Source organism: Patagioenas fasciata, chromosome 5, assembly GCF_037038585.1.
Source record: "Patagioenas fasciata isolate bPatFas1 chromosome 5, bPatFas1.hap1, whole genome shotgun sequence".
NCBI classification, from domain to species: domain Eukaryota; kingdom Metazoa; phylum Chordata; class Aves; order Columbiformes; family Columbidae; genus Patagioenas; species Patagioenas fasciata.
Genome location: NC_092524.1, coordinates 42,128,156 through 42,145,164, shown reverse-complemented (window position 1 = coordinate 42,145,164; position 17,009 = coordinate 42,128,156). Strand labels below are relative to the sequence as shown.

Here is a 17,009-nt window from a genome sequence, read left to right as displayed (position 1 = left end):
CCCGGCCCGCGCGGGCACGCGCGCCGGGCGCCTTGCTCGTGCCCCGGTGGCCGCATGGAGAGCGCCGGGAGCCGGTGGATCGGGGGTTCTAGTCCCGTCGCGGACGGCAATGCGGGCCGGGACGGCGATGCGGGCCGGGACTCCGCGGCGCTCGTACGTGACAGCGGCTGCGAGGTGTGGCCGTCCGCACGGCGCCCGGGCGGCCGTGGGACTTGTTGGCCGGCGCGGCAGCTCCGTGGAGGGCACGGAGGCAGCTGCAGCCCAGCCTGCTCTCTCAGCCCGCAGCCGTGCCTCCAAGGGAGGTAAATGGCAGTTGGCTGGGTTGGAATTAAAAAGATGCCAAAATGCTGCATTGGGCAGCCCAGACCCCACACCTCCTCTCTTGCCAGGCTGCCTGTAACTTTTCACAGTGTTTCCCAGGTTCAGCGGTGTAACACAGCACTTTTTGCATTTTTTTCATCATTAAAAAAAGTGAGGACTGGCAGTGGAGCCCACTCTGTGGCCTCCAGATATCTGCCCCTGGGGGGAGGTGTAGGACACGGCTTTGCGACCTGCACCAGCTGCCTGGGCAATTCAGGGGTCAGATGAAGCAGCCAGGTGCGATGCACGCTTTGCAGCCTGAGCCCCACATGCCACCGTTTTGCAGGTGGCTGGCAGGAGGTAAAATCCCTCTCCTTCTCTCAGCTCGGCCAGTGAATTAAGGCCAATGAAACGCTCCTGTGGTGATGCTGTGGCGGAGTGGCTGACTGGGGATTTGTACCTGTGCCTCTGGAGTGTGGTTCCACAGGCAGTGGTAAGTGGGGCATGGGGCACAGCAAAAACTAGTAAGTAGGTCCCAATCTATTCTATCCACTGCAGGGTACAGGGTGTCTATGGGCATCGTGCACATACACCTGATATCTAGGAGTGCAAAAATGTATATTCTACACAGCATTTAATACCAAAGATCATTTTCATGCATACATACAAAGGAACAAATTAATATTTCACTAGAAACCTTATTTCTGGCACAGTCCAAGTTTTGAGTGTTTTAATTGTAACCATAATATTTAGTAGCAATATGGTTCTTCTGTGCAATTTTACACATTGCATACACATCTTAAAGTTTTAAGTTTTTAAGTTTTTCTGAAAATCGGGAAATTAAAAGGTTAAAGAATTCAGATCCTTTATAAAGACACATTGCCTGTAAACTTGAATTTTTCAGAAAATTCTAACTAGCTAAACGTTTTGTGTTAAATTTAAGCAAACACCCTTGTGTGGACACTACCTTACAGCAGAGTATTTCTAGGAATATTCATCTTGGGTAGGTCCATGCTAAAGAGATGTAAAATGATTTGCTACTGCAATCGCAGCACCTGTTGAAGAGTTTTTGCAGTCACATCCTAGTTGTGGGAAAAAAAAAAAAAAGCTAAAGTTAAAGAAGACTAAATTCAGAATTTAATTTTAATTTGGATTGCCTGATTTTGAGTTTCTTGTATTTTTCTTTCGTTCAAAATACATACCCCGGGGTAATAAAACTGTATTTGACATTACCGGAATCAAAACATTATATTCACATGGAAAAAAAATCTTTAGAGATTTCTCAGCTTAATAAAACAGAAAGTTGAAGGAGTGAGATCTATATCCTTCTGAAACTCTGCATAGGTATTAATTACCTTAAGCAGTTAATGAATTTTCATGTTCCATCATGTAGAAGACCTTTCATGTAGAAGACCTCTCATTTAGGAATTGATTGTATCACCTACTTTGATCCTGATTTGAGTAAAAAAAAAAAAACCAAAAACCAAAAACTCAGCAAAGTGAGTCAGCTTATGTAGGTATAGATGTGTTTAAAAAAAAAAAAAAAAAAAAAAAAAAAGAAGAAGCAGGACAAGAGCTTGTGAAAAGCAGGAAGCCTTTTCCAGCAAGCTCAAACCTGAAGTGCGCAAAGACAGCGAGCAGTGCTTCAGTTAGGAGCAGATGGCAACACCATTCATTGCAAGGGGGTGGGGGCACCCTCTTCACCAGAAGGCACAGCAAATGGATGAAAGGCAACTGGCACAAGTCGCTTCCTGTGATGTTGGTCCCCAGTAGACACACAAACAGGTTTCCAGGTAGAATTAGATCAGCTCATTTTTCTTCCTCTGACCCTAAGTATTTCCCTAAAAATTAATATGATAGCAGAAGACTGTAAAGTCAGAAATTTATTTTCATACAGATTTCCTCACTTCAGATCACTGCAATAAGATGAAACTGACGTGCAGAAACTCCATTTGCTCATTACCTTCCAGGAAGCACGCAAAGTTCTGGCAGGCTACAGTGCACAGCTTGCTATGATTTTGCAGAGCTTATTAAACCTTTTGACTTTGGATAAAGCTACAAAAAATCAAGAATTATGGCCAGTGAACCAGCAAGCAGGGTTATAAGCAGATTTATGACACAATGGTTTTCATAGACTCTATGAAATATATAAGCTTTGCAGTTTAATGTTAGCTATTGGGTAGAGATATTTCAGATGCATATTTTATAAAGTTTCACTGAGAAAGTGGGGAGAAAATTGCAAATCCATGAGAAAACTGTAGATATACAGGTAGTTTTATGCCTTGTTAGAGCTATAGGGCATCTTAAAGATTTCATGTCACTAATGAAGCAATAAGAGAAAGGAAAACAACTTGATCAAAGTATTTTAACACGGGATTTTATTTAAATGATTCAGAAATATTTGTGGGTATTTATCAGAAGAAATCTTTTGAAAATTATTTTCTCTGATAAGAATACAGGGAGCATTATAACTTAGAGAAAGCATAAAAATAATGACATTGAATAATAATTTTGCTAGTTTAGCCTTTTGTTAATTTTACAGTAAGAAATTTCAGATAAATGTTTCAGTAAACCTTGAGAAACTCAGAAGAAAGTAATTACTGATGTGCAGCATTTGTTATTTATAGTGACTATTGTTATTTGAGCCCTCTTCTGTAGCAGATTTCCCCTTACAAACACCCTCATACTTCAAGGGCTGATTATATACACAAATAAAGTAAGCACCTTGTAGATACCTGGAAGCCTACGCAAGGTGGGCAAAGAATGCATACTTTGCTTGTCGTTCCTTTTGGACAGCAGGGCCCTAGGAAAAGAAAACAAGAGGAGCAGCAGCAATCCACCATTTCCCAGTCTCTTTCTGTCTCTTTTATTAAGCAGGGCCAAATGAAAGAAAAGTTTGTATTTCCCCGTGCTTCTGGAATTGGGGGATTTCAAACCTGAAATCAGATCAGCAGTGCACACGCTTTTCATGGGGACAGCATTTTGCTAATTGCCTTCACTCTTCTATCACTGCTTTCTTTACACCACTTGGAAGTGCAAAGCCAGCGATCTTACCAGTGTACTGAACCAAAAATCAATGTGCTGTTGTTGGTTGTAGCACATGAAATTTGCACATATTATTGTACCACAAGCTGTTTTTCAGACCGCTTCCTCAACATCCCTCATTAAACAGCAGAACTGCCAGGTCTGTCTCACTTCAAAGAAAAGGCACCGTTTTGCATAAAGTTTAAGAATCGATGCTACAGCACCTTCTCTGTGAGAAAAGCTTCACACACTTTGAAATTGTTCTACTATTTACGCTCATGTTAATTCATTGCATTGCATGTAAAAGCATTTGTATACAGGAAAGGAAGGCAAAATAGACGTGTAAATACTGACACCATTGTCTCCAATTATTAAGGAAAACCTGTTCAGTTTCTAATAGGAATCATTTAGATAAATGCATTCACTTACTAAGAGACCCACATCACTGCATAGTTCCATGGTGTTAAGGGGAAAACTCACCAGCATTACTGATTTTCTGATCAACAGTACACCTGACAAAACAAATAGCAGGTAGAACATTCCCCTTTCTTTACCTTTCTCCTAATCTCGACCCTTGTTCTTGTTTGGGGGTTCATGTCTTGGGGTTGTGTTTTTTCAAACAAATCTTTTATTAATTTTGAAATTTAATACTACATTGATCACCATTTTTCATTAAGTTGGATCATCTACCATTTCAAAAAAAATCATCAGGAACATAATCAGTGATTGTACTGAGCCTGGCTTATGCAAAATCAAGTATTTTTTCCCTGTAGTACTCTTAAGGATTCTTCACATAGATACAAAAAGCTATTAATAAACAATCAGTTAGCCATAGATCACTGTTTGGATTTCTAGAAGTCAATTATTTTTGAAATAAATTATGCAAGATTTACTTCCCTCACATTTTTATTGACCTTTTGTGCAGGAGAATGCCATTTTATCTATTGAAAATTGAAAAGTAAATAGATATTTGAATATGTCAATGCAATGCTTTATACGAGTTGGCTGTAGGCAACAGTATTTCCTAAAATCATAATTTCGTTTAATGATTTCTGTGTCAAGTTTATGATTATGTGTACTCACAAAATGATGTGCTTTTTTCTCATTCTGTGGCTTCACTATGGTTTGATTAAGTATGAGTAACACAACCATCATTCTTTCCACATCTGTAAGAAAATCAGGTAGCATCCAAAGGGTTTTTTGTTGGTTGGTTTTTTTTTTTCATTTATTTATTTTGTTCTTGCCACGAAATCCATTATTTTAGTTGATATTGCCTAATAGTGGGCAGTGTGTAGGCAAACCATGGGAAAAGGAACTGAGCGTGGTCAGTACCTCTGCTCCTATGTCATGGATTTTTTTGTATTCTTATAGATGCCAACCACCACATGCTTATCATCCCGATCACTCCTGTGGACCAGCATGCTGCTGCATAACCCTGTTTCTATGTACTACCAGAAAAATGCTCACTTTGTAGAGGTAAAGAAAAAAGCAGTTTTGAAGTGGACTTTGAGCAGACCATGTTGTACAAGAAAGCTCGTTTTCCTGTCCCCCTATACTCCTGAGCAAGGCACAAAACATTCTGCCCGTGAAAGAGCAGTAAATACTGCTGGTGAAAGAGCAGTAAACTGGAATCTGCCATACAAAAGAAGTTGTCCCATGACTTAAGTTGGATCAAAACATCTGTATTACACTCCAGTACACGAATGACAGCTAGCAGATTCACAGAATCAGCTCTTTGTGCCTTGAGTCCTTGCTTTTTTCTAAGTCATCAATGTTCTACTCTGCCAACATGGAGCCAGTGACTCAGAGACTGGAAAATCCCGCAGGAGTCCAGACAGATCCAACAGAACATACAAGACAGTGTGTGAAGACATGGAACCCAGTTCTACCTCTAAGAATTAAATGGCAAAGAAAATTAGCCAAACACCTTACTTGTTTTAGTTTAGACAAAGAAAGAAAACACTTTCAGGAGAAGTTTAGCACTTATGTACATATTAAGAAACCTGAACACTGAGGGGAGACCTACTGCTCAGCTCTACATAGAGAAGGAAATAGCCAGTTGTTTCAGTTTGGTGTTTTACTTGTGATGAGCCAGTTTTAACTCCTGCTCAAACCCCTGGCTGCTCTGGCCCGGCCTCACAGAAATGTTGACTTCAGCAGGCCACCCAGACAGCCACAGCACCCACAGCCCTGGCTGGGAGCTTTTTACAGATGTGTCTGCAGCGTCCTCTCCAGCCGACAGAGGCTGCTGCCGAAACCCACACAGGTTTGGGTATCAGTTCCTGTGGACTTATCACTCATTTCAGTACTGGCATCAAGTTTGATGAGGGGGGAGGAGGATAGATTTTTATGAACAACACTTCCTCTGTTGCTTGCTTGCTTGTTGAAATCAGTGAGTGAAGCATTGGGAGCTGCTGAGAAGAGATTACACTTATCACAGGTGAACAAGAAAAGGGCTGCAAAGAGAAGATACCAGGAAAGGCTCCTGGGGACAAGGGCATAAAGGAGGCTTGCTTTTGCTATCATCGTGTCTCCCTGTGTGCTTTCAGACAACTCAGGCTTTTCTGTTTAGAGGCACACTGGTTGCAGGAGTAAGGGGAGAAGAGAGAGTTGGGAGTAAGAAGATTTTCTTGATTGCTTTCTGCTAAGTAATTAGTATTGATATGTTTTTGTTTCAGATGCCTCAGGGATAACAGAGCTTTAGGAAATGGGTGGATTTCAGTTGCCTGTTTGCTTCACAGTTATAATTGAGAATTTCTTTTTCTAAACGGGGGAAAAAAAAGGTGCTAAATGTGCCTCGGGAGAGGTGATGGAAAATATTATGACACTAGTCAACATGATTGCAAATACGGTAAGGCTGAAATGTGTTCAGTTGACCTAACTAAGCATGAATAATACATCAGTTCATTTGACTACAATATTACTGGTCAAATTCCAAACATATCAAGGTGATTGCAATAACCAAGTTGTTGTAGTAGCAGATACTAACAGTTGAGATGTTAGAATATGCTAAAATAGCAAGTTTCCAAAGAAATAGTATGGAGCATTGCTTTTCAAAGCAGTCTTCCTTAAAAAGCAAACACCTTTCCTTCTTTAATAAAAAGTTGTCAGAGACTGCAGTTTTTTAGGCTCAGAAGAAGAGCAGTTTCCTGCAAATTCCAAACATCTGAGGAGGCTTAAAGGCAACAAATTCTATGGGAAGGAGCAGGGAGGACATCCAGTTTACCAACAGATTACAATTATGAAATGACCACGTTATTGATTATATTGACTGCTATTACTGAAACTATCCTTGTAAAGATATTTTACTTATTTAGAAGTTGTCTTGAATAGCAAAACTAATAGAAATAATGACCACTCACCAACTACCAAGAATTTGATTGTAGGCTGCAATACTTTGAAGCCAAATTACACTTATAGGGCTGAACGTCCCTGTGTCCTCCCTTCCTGAACTCAAAGGGAGAGGTGGGAAAGAAGCACCAGAAAGGGTTACCAGACCTTGCATTAAAGATTGGAGGGGCTGAACAGGCTTTTCTTTTGTATATGTATCAGAATCCTGGGCAAAGGCAAACATACAAAGTAAGTCCTCTGGAAAGCTACTGTTTGTGCATGTGTTCTGTTGTTTTTTTCACCAGAAATGTATGTGCCTCTTTTTTCAGTGTGAAGAACACAAAACAGCTGTTACTTTCCTAATAGCTGTTAATCACAGTTCTGTTGCCCAGTGGTATGAATCCAGTATGTAGCCAGATGAGACTACATTAGGAGAATTCAGCCTGTTTGAGCTCATAGAAAGTTAACAAAACATTAAGAACATTTACTCCTAAAACCTGGATTCTGAGCTATGACTCTGAAATGGGTTCTATATTCCTATGCTAAATACGTTACATCTAAATCACACATTAAAACACATATGCATTAAAATAGTCAGTTGAGCAAACATGTCTTAAAAGGTGTTGCCAAATAAAAGCCTAAATTATTATGCACCTACAATAAACAGGAAAAGATCTTTTGTTGTCATTGTAAAATGAGTCAATGGATTCATCTGAACACATTTAAATGCAAATGTAAATTTAATAATGTAACAGAATTTTTGACATTATGTTGTACACTTCCATTTTTTAAGGTAATTCCTACCCGAATGTGGAAGAAAAAAGGCAAAACCCTGGGATTGCTAAATCCTTGGTATGAAGACTGTGTTTTGGAGTCCTGGACAACAGCACACAAATACAACTATGGACTGTATCCTCTAGAAACCTGTTTTTCTTGCACTCATGTTTTATTTTTTCACCAAAAGTTTATGTAGCTCTTTAGCCTGTGTGAAGAATGCAGTGCAGCCATATTTTCATAATAGTTGCTAATTGCCTTGAACAGATATACAGTTTTCTCCTTTTGCTCAGTGGTATGAATCCAGGATAACAAGCTTATTCTTCCCATTCTCTGTATATAGACTTTACAGACTGCAGTCAACAGAACTACTCTACTGAGTAGGAACAACTTACATGGATATACATTTATGGGAACTGTTCCAGTGAAGAACAACATAGACATTTTTCTCATTTGGTGCTTGGAAGTCATTCTTTGCCATTTTTTTCAGGTGCATTATTTTCTTGGCAATTTTCTTAGTCTCACTGTTTCTTCCTTGGTAATTTTTACACTGTCTTTTCCAATTGCATTATTGGGGTTTTTTGTTGGGTTTGTTGTTGTTGTTGTTGTTGTGAATGTTTGTTTGGTTTTGTATTAGTAAAGCTGAGAAAAGTCATAGGGTAAAATTTTGGTCTGGTTGGTATGAATGGTAAAATTTCCATTAGCTGTCTGGAAGCCACGATTTACCTGACTGGGTGTTGCAGAAACAGAAGTAGTGGCAGAGACCCTCATGTAGACGTGCTATGCTGGCAAAAAGAAGTTTAAAAAGAACCAGAGGAAAGGTTTCTTTTGGGTGGTTCTTTCGTAGTTAAAATCTTAAAACATTTCCTCTTATAAAAACGGCATATTTACCTGTTAATATAACAGTCAGTGTTTCCACTGTGATTTTATTTTTTCTGCATTCCTGCCTTTCCAGTTACATGCGCGTGTGCACACATTCTCACGAGTACCACGTCAAATGGTACAGCAAGTGGTTGAAAGGCACTGCTAAGAAGGTTTTGTTACTAAACAGCTGCTCTCCTCCTTTCGCATTATTCATGAGCCTGCCAACTCCTTCCTCTTCTGACAGTGAATCTGTTGTGCACATGAAAGAGGTGGGGCACTCCTCTCTATCTTTGAACACATAAACAAGAGAAAATATAGTGTTTATTAAACGGCAGCTATCATTACTACCATTTTGTTACCTTATAATCTACTCCTTCTTTACAAAGTCTCATCTTAATAAGACTGAAAGGAAAACAGAAAATAATCTTGTTAAGTGACAGATGTATTTATGAACTATTAACTTTATTACATCAAGCAACTAATATAGCAGCAAATTACTTTTGCAATTAGGGGAATTTTTCTTTTTAGTAAAACAGAAAATTAAACACATTTCAGTCATTTTGGGTGTTTTGAGGTAAATCAAGCATTTGAGCGTTATTCATAACTTTTATATAGATTTGCCTATGTAAATAATTTAAATTAGAGAAGCTACAATGATGCTATCTTGTTAATAAAACAAATCTAAGAAAAAAAATCAGTCACTCTTCAACATTCATGTGTTTGAAATTTTGGACACTGTAGCTATAAGCAAAAATAAGCACATTCCTCAGATTCCTTCTCACAAAAGTCATCTCTGCTCCTAGGAAGCTCCTTGGACTTCTGTTGTGCATGGCAAACAAGTCAGATTTTTTAACACAAAGTGTCAAATTACACAGGAAGTGGTTTCCATGATCAAAAAAATTAATAAATATTATTTACTCAAAAATATATGGAAGGAATTTCAAAACTGCTAAATGTAATTTAATACAGTCCAGAAGTAAAGTAATTAATATTTTATAGAAATGTCTGTATTTCAAGACACATTAATCACACAGATTGCATTCAGAAAGCTGACTAGCTGATTTTGCTCTTTGCTTTAAAAAGAACATTTATTTTCACTTTTCTAAAAGTGTCATTTTAGCTCTGTCTGGAAAATAAAAGTTCATTTCTTTTTCCAGTTACATACATTACCTGGAGTACTCAATCAGTTGCTGGGATAGGTAATAGTTGCCTTGTTTCAGAGGCTTGCAAGCTACAGAGCAGGTCATTTTTTCTGAGAAACCCCCCACAGGAATCCATCCATGTCTTCACTGAGTTCAACGAAGTCCCCTGTTTAGTCAGTGGGATGTTTGCCAGTAACTCCACTAGGATCCGAATTTCTCCCATCATGCATATATACAGTTCATTAATACAATAAGATGCAAGCTGTGAGTGGCAAATAATCCCCAGCAGAGCTGAACCAAACCTACATCAAGAATACAGATATAGGGAGAACTCTTGCCCAGATACTCATGGTTTCCCCACTTTATGCTGGGATATGAAACCCATTGTGGCCAAACAATGAACAAAATCAACTCTTCCATTGGCTGTCAAAAACCTCTTTCTCCCTCAGGAGAGGTAACCAGATTCTCTGGCATTTGCCAAACCTTTGTATGTCACATGAATTGCTGACATCTGCCTCAGGCTTTTAAAATGTCTTTCAAGAGAGCTCTGCAGGAGTTAGAGTTGCTGGTCATGGAACGGAAGTATGTGTTAGTCTTGCCGTTAAATTACTATGTGGAATCAACAAATTGCTTAGGGCTAGATTTAAAAAAAATAGAAATGTATACATAAAGAAGGACACAAACATAACTAGAAAAGCCCTCTCAATCTACCGCCAGACCGCTCCATGTTGTATTGCCCAGTGCATTCCCCTAGGAGCAGGAAATCCTGGGCTCTGCTTCCAGCTCTGTAAACTATTTTGGTTCTTTTTATTTTTCTCTAGCAATTGTCTAACGCAGGATGGATAGAAAGACCAGGTTTTCAGCACTCTCCTTTACAACTGGTGTCCTAACCATGGGGTTAGATTCATGCTCTTCTTTACCCTCTTAGTAGTCATGTGAGTCTTTCTTTCATCTCTGCCCCAGTGGCACAGCTCCAATAGAAAACTCCAGTGGAAACACTTCCATCTTGCCTCTTGTCTGTGGTTTGGATCTTTCCCCAGAAATAAAAGCTACAGGTTTGAATACTCTCCATCTGAAGAGAAAAGGTGAGAATGACATTGAACACATTTTCTGTTTCCCTAGACGATTCTCCACTGTGCTCAGCTCTTTGAACTAAGAAGCGTAGTTGCACATCCTCTAGGATGGCTTCCTGACTTCCTTAGGGCATCTTTACATCATTCTCCATTCACCAGAAGGTTCTTTGTATAGCAAGTCATTACTAAGGGCAGTTTGAGCATCTAGTCTGGTTTTGGATCCCATTCTTAGCACCAAATGCCTTAAACTTGCAAGTTGTGACACCTAATTTATAGGTGCTTTTGCCTTTTACTGTAACTAATTCTTCATTTTTAAAGCTCAGATTTTCACCTCAGATCCGCTAACAAATTGCAATGTCATCCTTCAGGTTATCATTGGGCTTCATTAATTTCAGATCTGTAAAAAGCATAGAAATCATCAGAAAAATGCAGGGTAGTACCCTTGGTATCATTCATTTTCTTCAAGTTAATAGGTCTGAACATCCCTGTACATGTTAAGCAACATGTTCAGCCAAGTTTGACACGTGAAGTTTGTAAAGTTAAGCATATATTTCAGTGATTACAGTGTCACAACTTTTCCCTGTGTGATGGATAAGAGGAAATGGCATTAAAAGAAATAACATCCATCATTATTTTTCCATGCTTCCATTTTTCTGACATGCACTTAAATTCCAGGTAGGCATTTAATAACTAGATAGGTAGATAAAAGGGCTTTAGTAATCTATGCCATATATAGTTTCCATTTGTACATTGTCTGTAGTAAACAAAAATACAAAAAGTTGTACCTATTTTCTAACAAGGAAGATTCCTACCTTTATCTGATTTAATTTCAATTTGGTATCTGTAAATTATAGATTGTGTTGTTAATATCTTTAACAATCCTGACCAGACAATCTGAATGAAGAAAAGCTAGAATGAATTTTCTTTAAAATAATTTGCAATAATTCATAAATTTGTGTCTTTCACTACCTGTGAGACTATAGGAAAACTGATTCCTTTGTATATAGATTTACCATGATATAGCATTCTTTTGGGCTTGTTTTTCACAGAGTGGTTACTATATTCCATTTCATTTGCTCATAGTTAGAGTGAGACTACTCTGAAAAGAAGTTGCTCTATTGCATTTTTCATAAATCTCAGAAAAGTTGTGTGCTTAATGTAACATTCATACTTCTGAGTAAATCAATAAGAAAATCACTAGTGATTGTTTTCATTTCCAAAGTTACAAGAGTCAACAGTAACTTGAGAAGTTAAGTCAGTAATATTCTAGTTTATCTTTCTTATTTAAAGAAATGTAATTCATCAAATGATTGCTCTATATTCTCCTGTGTCACATAAAGTTTCTCCTTGGCTCTTTGTAGTTTTTAAAAATATCATAGTCATCTTCTTTATTCTTCGTTTAGAAGCGGGCTTTTAAAGACCTACCAGAAGGATGTAAATCTGTGGGGTTTTTTGAAGCGTGATCATCTTAGGGCATTTCAATAATGTATATACTGTTCTTGTAGCCTTTTACATTTTAATATAAATGTCAGTAGTTTATTTCAGTTCAAACTACCTGTTTCTTTTTATGCTGTAATCTAATTGAGTATTTTCACTCCCTTTCCTCTCATTCAGATTCCTCAACCATTCATACTACAGAGAGAGTGCTACGCTGATATGGATACTCAATCTTCAGTTTATTTATTTGAAACATAAGCTGTTTAACTCTCTTCCATGTTTTCTAATTTAAGTCTTCCAGCATGTACTTCCTAAGGCTGAAGAAGTAGATCCAGGCCTATTATTAGAAGATATAATCCCAGATCTAGACAAAGCCTGCCTGCGCAGTACTGCAAAAACTCACCAGCACTTCCTCAATGCTCAAAATGGTGCGCAATTCTGATGAGTAAGCCATTCTGATATGCAGCACAAGTAAAACTGAAAATTACCCAGAGATAGGGCAAAGTGTTCATTTGTAGGAGTATTTCCTGTTGCTGAAATTGTGATCAAAGGAATTTTAAAGTGAGATAGTTCAGCTGTTCAAAATCTCTTGCTTCTCCCCACAATTAAGATTTTGAAGTGAGTTGATATCATTGTCAATACACTTTGAAATCCATACGTTTTTTAATATGGTTCATTCTGAAAATAGATTGATGGACCAGGTAGCAGAAATACAATCCTAAAGAACTACTTGACCCTAAAGATTTCCTCAGTCCCTTCACATACATTGAGGGCCCTGTGACCGCAGGCCACTCGTGCCCTTTAGTATGTTGGCAGAGCCAGCAGAAAGCCAGCACAAAGTGATGTAGTGTGAAGGAACCTGCTTTTGCTGTAAATTAAACTCCCATTTTCCCGAAAATAAAAACAGCAGTTTCACTGGTCATAACACAAAACCAAATCCATGGTTTAGGACCAGGACTATTAACAAATACCTAGATAGATCCATATATTACATAGGAGTAATGACTTAGTGCTACATTTTAAGTATTTTAACGGTACATGAGTCATCAGCTTGCAACCGACCATGAGACCATTGTTATGGTAACATTTGGCCAATTTTGGAAAAAATTTTCTTCTCCTTTTAAAAGATCAGACAATACTGTGGATGGGTAAAGTAAAGCTACGTTCCAAAGTTCTCCAAACAGATTTTAAAGAATTTTTTCCACAAGGGTTGCTTTTAAAATGCTAATAAAATTAGGTTTCTAGTGGGATTGCTTAAGACCTTCAAGGATCTATGCTGAACAAAGAAAACCTATTTTTTTAAAGAATTAATATATCGGGAAAGGAATTTCTATTCTTGTTTTTTAATCACTTTCAAAAGTTACACAAGCCTGTAAAACCACATTCTGATACCGTCACCTCTAGCAGTTTTTACCCAGTATTTGACATTGACATAGTTTTCACAACTTTATTTTCAAAAATAGAAATAGTGAATGTCTCAAAAAAGAATTAAAAAAAACACCTGGCTCAGGCATAACCCGCCAAAGACAGCAGCACAGAAGTACACTAAGAGATAAGAGCAAAACACTTGACTAAAACCTGATTTGAACTCTACATAGAACAACGTCCTTTTATTTTTTTGTTGTTTTGTTTGTTTGGGGGGTTTGTTTGGTTTTTTGTTTTGATTCATTTTTGTTTATTAAAAAAATGGTTAACTGAGGAAATTACTATCTCCTCCTGATAACCAGCAAGACAAATAGTAAGAAACGTTTTCTGTTGTCTCCAGGTTCCTAGAAGAATGTGCATATTCCTTTCATATGAGGACTTTTCAGCCATGGTGTAGAAATGTGACCTTTTTTGCTCCTACTTATCATTTTTATCCAAGAACTTTTAAAACCTGCAGGCAGTGCAAAATGCTCAGCAGCTGCTTTTTGAGAGCACTTCACCTGGGCTGCAGGGAACTCTGTATTTTTGAGTTCAAACAATTTTTTCTTGCAGGCCCCATAGCCTGGCAGTTGGGCTCCATCCATGACCTACTGCCACAGCAGTATTTGTCAGATTGGATTCTTCAGTGCACTAGGCCTGGATTAAAGGTTTGCAAGTGACTAGGCTAAGGAGACTCCCTGGCCTTGTTCCAGGCAGCCCTGGAAGTCAGCAACCAATGGCTCCCCTTCTTCCAGGAGCTACCTGAGGTCAAAGCAAGACCAACACAAGCTCCATAAAAGCAGAAAAACTACTGATCTTGCAGCAGCTATCCCCAAAGTAATCCTAACCAGTCCCTGTGTCAGGGACAGCGAGGAGAGACACAAGAGTGCCTTTGGGGCATCTCAGGATTCCTTCATGGCAAAGGTACCCTTGATAGTGCATTTAGAAATGCATTTGAGTTACTTTATGCCGTTTTAACATGCACTGGGGATCTGTCACACAAATGTGGAGATCACATCCGAAAGGTCAGCAGACCTAACCTATTATTTTCTTAGCTGTCACTCACTTACTTGCCAGGAGGTGACTCAGAAGAGTGATCAAGGTTCATGGCAGATAACATCTGAATACAAGTTCCAGTGCAATGGTTTAAGGTAATATTTGTACAGGCAGGGGATTACCTTCAGTTACCTGCTCTAGCTGGCCCTGCTTTCAGCAGGATGTTGTTACAGACAATGTCCAGAGATCCTTTCCACATGACATGATTCCCCAATTTTATGAATATCAATCAGTGTAATAACATTGCTAGTACCTCTGAACACATTTGGTAACAAAAGTACTAGAAAATCTATATACCCTTTCAGAATTTGCGTTTTAAATCAGAAACACTTCAGAAGAGTCACAAGCTTGGGCAGAAGTTTGGAAAGCCTGTCTTACACTGTACGTTTTACTTCTCCATTGTACTTCAGAAACAGAATAAGAGCAGACTTGTTTATGCCCTCTGTGTATTTGCACTGGAGAAGATTTGGATAGTAGAGGACTCCTTAGGCTAGTAGTCAAGACAATAATGATTATAGGTTGCTGGCTTTTTTATTTCAGTAATCAATTCATTTGATTTGAAGCAGTATTTCAGAAGAACCAAGAAAATAACACATTTCAGTACAAGGTGGCAAATATATCTGAAAAGAAAGAAAGAAGATCAAAAGGAATGTGGAGAATTTTTAATATATAAGAATATTTCATTTCAACTTTTGCTAGATGTAATTCAAAATTGCTTCAATTTTTTTCATTAAGGCTTTTTAAAATGAAGGTTTAAGCCTTTTCTGTAGAACTTCTAATGAGAAGTTGAAAATTTGTTTAAAAGAAAAAAGCTGGTTTATTTAACCAGTTGAAGAAATAAATTAATTTTCTTTATAGAAAAGACGTTATGAATTAATCTAAATTTTTCTTACATTTTTTACTCTCTTTGAAAATAAAAGCCAATCTATATTTTCTCAACATAAGCTTCCACCCACATATTATGCAGACTGGCTGGCACATTCATGGGGTTCTGGATGGATTATTATCCCGTATTTATTGAAAGAAAAACTCTACCCCTTGCCCAGCTTAAGTAAGAGACACAGAGGATGAAAATTATCAAACTAGATAATTTGTAAGAGAAACAGCATGCAGATATTTAAATATAACAATATTTAATCTTTCGAGTACTTTACCAAAACCTGTGGAGTTTTCTATGCAAACAAGATTTTATTGTTCTTTAAAATATGCTCTAATTCAGTAAAAGTTATAGTTCATGCTATGAAGGAGCTGAGACCAAATGATACTATTCTTCTCTAGTCTTAAAAATTCAATGAATCTGGCCAATAAAATGCAACATCAACGGATGTGCAGCAATCAGCCACAAGCGCTGAATCACTTATTGTGAGGGACTAGAGCAAGTGCTTCTCTGCTGATTTTTACATCAAAAATTGACGCTGCTAGCCTAAAATCTCAAGCTTTCATTTCTAGAAAAGAATGAAAATGGAACACAGTGGAGACAGAAGAATAAAAAAAGTTTATTTTGTGACTAAGCATTAAATTAGTAGCAATACATGTTTACAACAGCCTAATCCTGCAAAGATTTGATGCTCTCTGTCAGCTGGAGACTTTGTTTCAAAGCCGAGTTATGAAATTTCACACTCTACCTTCATTTATTCATGCAAAAATGACTAACATTACCATTGCACCACGGGACTTCATTGTATTTTACTGCAGATATTTATATTCACTTAGCTCTGTTCATTATTGTGGCATTCTAATGTATACTTTTGAATGTATTAATCACAGCTATTATAGGACAAAAAGGAAACAGAATATGTTCCTGTAATAATATGTTGGAAGTTTAATTTTAATTTAATATGCTCTAAAATCAAACAAATTATAGATACAAAGCATTTAATTAAACTGATTACTCTGGCTGTGCCCATTCTATCTCTGTTAATAGCACACAAATGTGTATATCATTTGGCAGACTTAATCTGGTGCCCTGGCCTGAGCCAAGCCCGTTAGGATGTCCGTCTCATGCTTTGGAAGGAGCACCCTGAACTATCCCACTGGTCTTTGCAATCTACAACCAGAAGCTTTTCTACTATGTAAAAGTTCAATAAACTCTTCTGCCTCAGATATGTCTTGTTACCACCTCAGCATACTTTAAACAATCTAGATCCCATTTTTTGCTGTCCTTCAGGTTCCAGCCTGAAACTGAGGGGAAGCCAGCCCACTCTAGGGCCCCCTTCCATCTCCATCAGATGGCCAGGCAAACTGGGGGGGGGAACTAGTCACCTGCCCTGTACCCATGTACAGGAGAAGAGCAGCGTCGCCTCTGTCTGTAGACCAGGCTTCAGGTATACTCCAAAACACTCTCACTTCTTTAGAGTGCCAGGCATGGGCAAGAGAAGTTATCACCAACCACACAGCACTCCAGACCTGCCACGGCCAGAAGTCTTTGTTAGATACTGCAGTGCCTGCACAAGAACGAAGCACACATGTGCACAATGCGAATTTAGTGTTAAACATTCCTCTCTGCAGGAAAACAGAGGAACCTACTTTCACATTTTACCACTTTAAATGTACACCTACAGCCAAGTTAACAAGCCAGTATGGGATGCCTCCAAAGGGTGCTTTG

The 17,009-nt window shown here is 38.3% G+C and overlaps 1 long non-coding RNA gene across 1 annotated transcript; it reads left to right on the top strand.

Annotated features, from left to right (window-relative positions):
• Positions 1 to 543: 543 nt before the first annotated feature.
• Positions 544 to 8,096, top strand: LOC139828010 (uncharacterized). Its single transcript, XR_011739170.1, has 3 exons — positions 544 to 793; positions 4,696 to 4,800; positions 7,448 to 8,096. It is a non-coding gene; the product is annotated as an uncharacterized lncRNA (long non-coding RNA).
• The last annotated feature ends 8,913 nt before the right edge of the window (positions 8,097 to 17,009 follow it).